At 39.0% G+C, this 9,731-nt stretch overlaps 1 pseudogene; it reads right to left on the bottom strand.

The window, feature by feature from the left end:
• Window positions 1–5,306: 5,306 nt before the first annotated feature.
• LOC103567375 (ribosome production factor 2 homolog pseudogene) lies at window positions 5,307–6,286 on the bottom strand (annotated as a pseudogene).
• Between the last annotated feature and the right edge of the window lie 3,445 nt (window positions 6,287–9,731).

Raw genomic sequence — 9,731 nt, 5'->3', positions numbered from 1 at the left:
CAAGAAGAAATAACACTTATAAATATCTATGCACCCAACACAGGAGCACCAAAGTTCATAAAGCAACTATTAACAAACCTAAAAGAAGATATTAATAATAACACAATAATAGTAGGGGACCTCAACACTCCACTCACATCAATGAATAGATCATCCAGACAGAAATTCAACAAGGAAACAGTGGAATTAAATGAAAAGCTAGACCTGTTGGGCTTAATAGATATATATAGAACACTCCATCCAAAAACAGCAGAATATATATTCTTCTCAAGTGCTCATGGAACATTCTCAAGGATAGACCATATGTTGGGAAACAAGGCAAGCCTCGACAAATTTAAGAAAATGGAAATAATAGCAAGCATCTTTTCCAATTACAATGCTATGAAGCTAGAAATTAATTACAAGAAAAAAGCTGAGAAAGGGAGAAAGATGTGGAGACTAAACAACATGCTATTGAACAAGCAATGGATCATTGAAGAAATTAAAGGAGAAATAAAAAGAAATATCTGGAGACAAATGAAAATGAAAACATACCATACCAACTCATATGGAATGCAGCGAAAGCCATACTAAGAGGGAAATTCATTGCAATACAGTCTCGCCTTAACAAACAAGAAAAATCCCAAATAAGCAATCTCAAACTACACCCAACTGAATTAGAAAAAGAAGAATAAACAAAGCCAAAAGTCAGCAGAAGGAGAGAAATAATAAAAATCAGAGCAGAAATAAATGTTATTGAAACAAAATAGGCAGTAGAAAGGATCAATGAAACAAAGAGCTGGTTCTTTGAGAAGATAAACAAAACTGAAAAACCCCTAGCCAGACTTACAAAGAAAAAAAGAGAGAAAGCTCAGATAAATAAAATTAGAAATGAAAGAGGAGAAATAACAATAGATACCACAGAAATACAACAGATTATAAGAGAATACTATGAAGAGCTATATGCCAACAAAATGCACAATCTAGAGGAATGGATAAATGCTTAGACTCTTACAGCCTCTCAAAGCTGAATCAAGAAGAAACAAATAATGTGAATAGACCAATAACAAGTAAAGGGATTGAAACAGTAATCAAAAGCATCCCCAAAAATAAAAGCCTGGACTAGATGGCTTCCCTGTAGAATTCTACCAAACTTTCAGAGACGATTTAATACCTATCCTTCTCAAGCTACTACAAAAAATTAGGGAAGATGGAACACTTCCTAACACATTCTACAAGGCCAACATCACTCTGATACCAAAGCCTGACAAAGACAACACAGAAAGGAAAACTACAGGCCAATATTGCTGATGAACATAGATGCAAAAATCCTCCACAAAATATCGGCAACCTGAATACAGCAATACATCAATAAGATCATACATCATGATCAAATGGGATTTATACCAGGGACACAGGGATGGTTCAACATCTACAAATCAATGTGATACATCACATCAACAAAATGAGGAATAAAAACCACATGATCATCTCAGTAGATGCAGAGAAAGCATTTGACAAGATCCAACAGCCATTTATGATAAAAACTCTTAACAAAATGGGGATAGAAGGAAATTACCTCAACATAATAAAGGCCATATATGACAAACCCACAGCCAACATCATACTCAATGGGCAAAAACTGAACGCCATCCCTCCGAAAACAGGAACAAGACAAGGATGCCCACTATCACCACTCTTATTCAACATAGTACTGGAGGTTTTGGCCAGAGCAATTAGGCAAGAGAAGGGAATAAAAGGAATCCAAAGAGGGAGTGAAGAAGTGAAACTCTGGCTGTTTGCAGACGACATCATCTTATATATAGAAAACCCTAAAGAATCCATCAGAAAACTAATAGAAATAATTAACAACTACAGTAAAGTTGCAGTGTACAAAATCAACTTGCACAAATTAGTTGCATTTCTATATTCTAATAATGAACTTACAGAAAGAGTGCTCAAGAATACAATCCCATTTGCAGTCGCAACAAAATGAATGAAGCATCTAGGAATAAATTTAACCAATGAGGTGACGGACTTATACAGTGAAAACTATAAGACATTATTGAAAGAAGTAGATGATGACATAAAGAGATGGAAAGAGATTCCATGCACATGGATTGGAAGAATAAACAGAGTTAAAATGTCCATACTACCCAAAGCAATCTACAGATTCAATGCAAGACCAATCAGAATCCCAATGACATTCTTCATGGAAATAGAACAAAAAAATTCTAAAATTCATATGGGGCAACAAAAGACCTCGAATTGCTAAGGCAATATTGAGAAAAAAAGAACAAAGCTGGAGGTATCACAATCCCTGACTTCAAAATGTATTACAAAGCCATAGTAATCAAAACATCTGATACAAAAACAGGCACACAGATCAATGGAACAGAACTGAAAGCCCAGAAATAAAACCACACATCTACAGACGGCTAATTTTCGACAAAGGTGCCAAGAACATACAATGGTCAAAAGATAGTCTCTTCAATAAATGGTGTTGGGAAAACTGGACAGCCACATGCAAAAGAATGAAAATAGACCATTATGTCATGCCATACAGAAAAATAAACTCAAAATGGATCAAAGACTTGAAGATAAGTCCTGAAAGTATAAAACTCCTGGAAAATAATATAGGTAGTATACTCTTTGACATCGAACTTAAAAGGATCTTTTTGAATACCATGTTTTCTCAGACAAGAGAGACAGAAGAAAAAATAAACAAATGGGACTTCATCAGACTAAAGAGCTTCTGCAAGGCAAAAGAAACTAGGATGAAAACAAAAAGACAACTCACCAACTGGGAAAATATTTGCTAACTATATATCCGACAAGGGGTTAATCTCCATAATATATAAGGAACTCACACAACTGAACAACAAAAAAAACAAACAGCTGGATCAAAAAATAGGCAGAGGATATGAACAGAGTTTTCCCAAGAAGATGATACAGATGGTCAATAAACACATGAAAAGATATTCAACATCACTAATCATCAGGGAAATGCAAATCAAAACTTCACTAAGATACCACCTTACACCTGTTAAAATGGTGGCAATCATTAAGACTAAAAACAGCAAATGTAGGAGACGGTGTGGAGAAGAGGGAACCCTCATACACTGCTGGGGGGAATGCAAACTGGTGCAGCCACTGTGGAAAACAGTATGGAGATTTCTCAAAAAACTAAAAATAGAACTACCATATGACCCAGCTATCCCACTACTGGGTACCTACCCAAATAACTTGAAATCAATAATCCAAAGTAACATATGCATCCCTATGTTCATTGCAGCACTATTCTCAATAGCCAAGACATGGAAACAATCCAAGTACCCATTGATTGAAGATTGGATAAAGAAGATGTGGTATATATATACAATGGAATACTACTCAGCCATAAAAAAAGACAAAATCATCCCATTTGCAACAACATGGATGGACCTGGAGAGAATTATGCTAAGCGAAATAAGCCAGACTGAGAAAGACAAACACCATATGATTTCACTCATATGTGGAATATAACCAAACACATGGACAAAGAAAACAGTTCAGTGGTTACAAGGGGAAGGTGGTTGGGGGTCAGCACAGTGGGTCAAGGGGAGCACTTATGTCGTGACAGTCAAGAAATAATGTACAACTGAAATTTCACAATGATGTAAACTATTATGAACTCAATAAAAAAATTTATCAGTCATCCCACAGATCCTATCTACTCTTGGGAGCACATTCAGACTGATATGTACAATCTGTTGCAATGCCTAAATCCTTTATATTTGTGAATCAATTTTCCTCCCACATGACTATTGAAACTCTGCGCACCTGACAAGGCACCCAGCAGTTATGGCCATCTGGCCCTGGGGTTGTAGGGAGACTCTCCTTTCTTGTATTTTGGATGCTTTTCTTTGGTACTGCAGCCTTTCTTCCATCTTGACTTTTTCCCCCCGCTGACTTTTTTCTTGAGTCTGCTGAGTGAGGCCATGAGGGTCCCACTCAGGGCAGAATTTTGAGGATGTGTGCTTCTCCCAGCCCCCTGCCTTTAAGAGACATCCCAGTTCAACAGGACTCAGACAAAAATTACCTGGTATATTCCCCTCGCATCCCTGAGCACTGGGAACAGGGAGAAACACATTTCTCCAAAATTCTGCTCTGTGATCTTCCGTAACTCCAGCTACTTCATATAACTTTATAGATCAATAAATATTGCATGTGGATAATTACTTCATTGCTTTGTAACCCACCTCACTGACAGAGAGTGGATTCTGATTTCTTCCAGGTTCTCGCTTCCTGGCCTGACTTGGAACACTGTTTCTCTCTTCACCCATTCTTCTTTTTTTTTTTTTCATATAACAAATTATGGTTTATGGATGTTTGTGCTTTTACAACATAATTGGCTTGCACTGTTTAAAGGAGCTTCTTTGCCAGGGTCTCAGTCAAGGAAGCTAAACTCTACATTTAGGGAAAACAAGGATGCAACACACTAGGAGGAGGAAGTGGGAAGCTTCTTCCCATTTTCCTAGGCACAGTGCCAGTCTTCAAGACAATTTTGAGACAAGCTGTTTGGCTTTGGCTTACTCTTACTTGGTGTGAAAATATCCAGGGCCTTTGTGTGACCTTTAGCTACCCAGGGCTACCCAGTATCCTTAAGTGCCCTGTCTTAAAACCCACCCATTCTCTCCTTCCTCACTACTACCCTTACCAAAACTTCCTTTCTCTCAGAGAAGGGGTTAGGGCCCCACTTAGTAGCAGAATCTGTTAAAATAATCAATAGTAAGGTAATATGTCAATGATCAGGTAGTGAACATCTCTCTTAGAGACCTATGTTTTAAGACACAAAGCTTAAAATCTCAAATGAATCTCTAACTGGTAGAATTTCAGGCAAAATAACAGAAAAGTAAAAAAATGGAAGTCAGGCTGTCAGCGCATTGTGGGAGATGGGGTTAACTTTCCAGCCAGCTCATATTGAGTATGGATACAGTTCCTCTGGGCCATTTCCTACTTTCCATGGTTTCTTCCCTTTATCTAAAGCTTAACCCAGAAATTCTCTGAGACACCAATGGTCATTCTGGAGATCCCTCCTCACCTCCCCACCCAATGAGATGGGGGACTTTGCAGTGCAATGAGCAGAGGAAAATACCAGAACACAGAGGAAAAATGGCACACAGGGTGTAATGTTGCAAGTTAAGAGGCTTACTTTCAACCTAATACTAGTACATTACTGTTCATAATATATATAATACACAGTTTAGGTAAATTTTCACATTATAAAAATATTCAATAAAATCTTGTAAAAAACTCTGAATGACTCATGCGTGATAATTCTCTTAAGGAAATAGCCAACAGGCTAAGTTGCATCAATGTTTTCTCATTTTCTTTGATTTTTTCTCCTGGTCTTCTGTTATCCTTTCTGCAGGTCTCTTCTTCAACCCCTTCATTTTCCTGGTTTGTAGTTTGCTTAGGTCTTGCTTCTGCAGATGAATCCTTCCATAAGTTGTACTAAAAGTACCATGAGAAAGATTTTTCTTCTTATTTGGCTTGAGGGCTTTTGGCGATTTCACAGATAGCTTATAGAGGTCATCTGATGCCAGATGTGTCCTCCTCAGAACAAGATCCAATGAGGGTCCTATCTCTTCTAATTCAGTCCATCGTGTTCTGCAACCAGATTTCTTCAACAGCAACTTATAGCTTTGAAACTAAATCTTCCCATTCAATGCAGTGAAGTGCAGAACATACTCTAAACCAGCCAGGCAGATATTTGATACTGTGGGGCCCCTGAAGAAATCAATAAGGAGACTTTTTAGCCTTTTGTAGTCTTCTGTTACATCAAAATCATCACCAGCAAATATTAACGTAGGTTTTGTTCCCTGAGGACATTTACCATTCTTAATATCTTTTAGAGATACAAACTTCTGGATACCTGATTCAATCAAATCCAGCACATGGTAGTCATACATACAGCCTATTACTAGATTATTTGGTCGCTTCTTATTATGGGGGCCAAACATGAATAAAGAACAATCTGACTTCTTTGAAAAGAATTCCAATGATGTCTGATCCTCAAATGGTCTTGTAATATTTTTCTTTTTATACAGAACGCCATATGGTTTTTTCAGTGCATACACATCTCTAAGCACTTGTGTCACTGTTGAATTTGCATTGCCCCCTTTAATCAGCATGGCATTTTTAGTATTTTCACTGAGTTTCGGTTCTCTCTTCTCGAAGAATCTCTTGGCCCTTTTCGTTTTGGGCTTTACAGCTCAATCCAAGGCGTCCATCGCTACCGCAACCCAAACCGGATGAATACATGTGCTCCTGCGGGCACGCGAGATCCTCAGCCATTCTTGACATCTAGTTTCAGTTTCTGAAAAGTGTTGCCCTTGGCTGTTGAAGAATCATATGGTGCCACTGTTGCTACTTAGTACATATTAAGGGAAAAAAGACAAAGAAAAACAAAGAGGCACAAAGGCGTGATTGCCATTTTCTCTATCTTCTCACAAAGGCGTGGAACTTCAAAACCATTAAAAAACAGAGAGAAAGATTAGTGAAAAAGACTCTATTTTCATATTTTTCACATTCCTTTCCAGTCTTGGTTCACATGCATAGGTATCTTACACAATTGTACTATAAAGATTCCACTTTATATTAATTTTTCCCTTTAACATTAGATCATATGCATTTTTTCCATTTTGCTACAGTCTTCATTACATTCATTTTAGTAGACGCATAATTTACAGAGTGTTAACTATATGTCAGGGTTTAAAATATATTATTTTATTTAATCTCACAAAACCCTACAGGGCAAGTATTGCTTTGCTCATTTCATAAAAGTTAAAACTGATACTCAGAGCGGTTGAGTAACTTGCTCAAAATATGCATCTATTGAAGGAGTAAGCCAGGATTCAAACCAAGGTCTGTTACTCCAAAGTCTGTGCTATTGACTTATCAGGTAATAGAATGAGGAGCCACAGCGCAACTTCAGGCCCAGATGATGGTTAGCCCTATACTCTGTCCGTAAACCTGTGTTCTCTACTTAGCTGCACCCAGAATCATCTGGGGAGCTTTAAACAATACTGCTGCCTGAGTCTTATCTCCAGAGATTCTGATATAATCGGTCTGGAGTGTGGTCCCAGGCATTAGGCTATTCAGAAACTCCTCAAGTATTTTAATGTCCAGCCAGAATTGAGAACCACTGCTCTCCCCGACAGCTTCACTGTAAAGGCAACCGAAGAGAAGAAACACAGTTAAATGATCCCTGAAATGAATGAGAGTTACTTAACTTCAAAAATGACTTCCTTTATGAGTTATACGTCTCCTGACAAACTGTGGAAGTCTATTCATATAGGTTTGGGAGTCATTAGCATATAAATCGATATATGATTGAGATATAAATTGAAGCCATGAATGTAGATGAACCAGCCCTTGCAAAGCATGTGGTGAGAAAGAAAGAGGCTAAGAACAGGGCCCCAGGAGATAATATTTAAAAGATGTGCCGAGAAAGAGCAGAAGACTCTTTCTGCAATTTTTAAATGCTAAGTGCTGCTGAGAGGCTATGTAGGAGAAGGCCTGAAAAGTGTCCAGCAGATTCAGCAATAAGTCCTCACCAGAACCTTCATGAGAGAATATAGGTGAGGTAGTGCAGGTAAACAGATTTCAGTGACGGAGGCAAATGTGGGAGGTAAGGAAGTGGGTATAATCACTGTAGATCTTTTTACTGAAATTTTTGCTTTAAAAATATATCAACATGTTTTCAGCTGTAAGCATGAGAATGTCCAAATAAAAATGGCTTATACAATAGAGACCCTCCCATTCAACACACACACATACACACACAACATATAACAAGAAGCCCAGAGGTGGGTAGGTCACATTTCTAGTTGGCTTCTCTGGCATACTCTTGGCCACCATTCATGGTCATAAGATGGTAGAAACATCTCCAAATATGTCCTCACATGACAACGTCTAGAGGAATAGCTTTTCTCATGTGTCTCTCTCCTTTTTTTAGGGAGGAAACTTTTCTGAAAGCCCTCAGCACACCTGCCCTAATGACTCATTGGCCTTTATACTTACACCCCCTCCCCCAGCTATAAGGGAGGCTCAGTGAGGGAACATCTTACATCTGGCACTTTTTTCCTTTACATTGGGAGGTAGGCGCTGATTTTGAGGAAGAAGGGGTGAGAGAAAGATGTCTATATAGGCAACCAAGAGTTCCACAGAGGGTATAGAGAAAGAGAGTGCAGTAGCTAGAGGGAGACATCGTCTTAATGCAAGTTTGTTGCTTGTTCATTTTGACATGGTTGAAACTGAGCATGTTTAAATATTTTCCATAGAGAAAATACGGTCATAATAAGTGAGACCCTTGTGACTGTGGAATGCAATAGGATGTAAAACACGAGATGAACAGGCATCTCTTCCATTAAGTGGAAGGAAGTAAAAATGGAAGAGGGTAGATATGGGTGAATATGTATGTTTCCTGGGGAGTTGAGGGAATTCCCATCTCATGGCTTCTGTTTCTTTCCTGTGAAGAAGGTGGCTGAGTCATCTGCTGAGGGTCAGGGACAGTAAACCACACAAGAGAGAGTTGCCTAGGCAACACAGGATTTCCAGATGGTTTTAAGGGCACAATTGAGGTTGGCCGCCCTGAATTTAAAGTTACTCTAATCAGGGGCATTTATGATTTTTCCTCCAACTGCACTAGACACCTGGCCACCTGGCCTTGAGAAGGCAGAAGGATTAATATCTCAGGGGACTTTTTCTGCACAGGTGTGATAAAATAAATGGGCCAAGGGAACTGAAGATATTATCAAAAGAGCAACTGTGGTGATAGAACATAGAACCTAAGTTGGAAGAAAGTGAAAGCAGGGAAGTTGATCCACTGGGAGAAAGTCAAGAAACCAAAGGATCAGAGATGCTCAAGTGGCCAATGGACTGATATATTGACCATGAGTGAGAGAATGGGAAGGAATGGAGGGTAAGCTTACCAAATGGTCTATCTGAACTTATTCCAAATGTGGTGCAATTGTGGGCGTTGACAAAGTCCAGAATGTGGCATTGGAACAAGCAGCTGAAGCAAAATGAAGATCAAGAAATGAGAAGTTTTTTGGGAGGCATTGGGAGGGTCATCTATATGGCCTGTGGCTCAATTTGTAAAAACAGAGGTGTATGAAAGAGGTGCTTTTCAAACTTCAATGTGCATATGACTCCCCTTATTACAATGCAGGGGATAGGGGGCTGGCCTCATGGTTAAGTTTGCACACTCCACTTCGGTGGCCAGGGGTTTCGCTGGTTTGGATCCTGGGGGCGGACATGGCACCATTCATCAGGCCATGCTGAGGCAGTGTCCCACATAGCACAACCAGAAGGACCCGCAACTAAAATATACAACTATGTACTAGAGGGCTTTAGGGAGAAGAAGAAGAAGAAGAAAGAAGTTTGGCAACAGATGTTAGCTCAACTGCCAATATTTTTTTTAAAATGCAGGGGATATTATTAAAATGCAGATTGTGATTCAGTAGGTCTGGGGTAAGGACTGAAGCTTGCATTTCTAACAAGGTACTGGGTGATTCCGATGCTAGTGGTCTGGGAACCACACTTTGAGTGGCAAGACATTGACATCCATAATACTCTCTTCTTTACTAAAATACTCCTCTGTCTCACTTTGCTGAAGGGGGTGGTCCTAAGAACATATGTTCTACCTGGTCCCACCTGTTGGCTGGTTGGGGGTGGAGGACCTAATGCAACTAGAAATCAATTCA

Source organism: Equus przewalskii, chromosome 4 (assembly GCF_037783145.1).
Source record: "Equus przewalskii isolate Varuska chromosome 4, EquPr2, whole genome shotgun sequence".
Taxonomy (NCBI): domain Eukaryota; kingdom Metazoa; phylum Chordata; class Mammalia; order Perissodactyla; family Equidae; genus Equus; species Equus przewalskii.
This window is presented reverse-complemented; position numbering and strand designations above follow the sequence as displayed.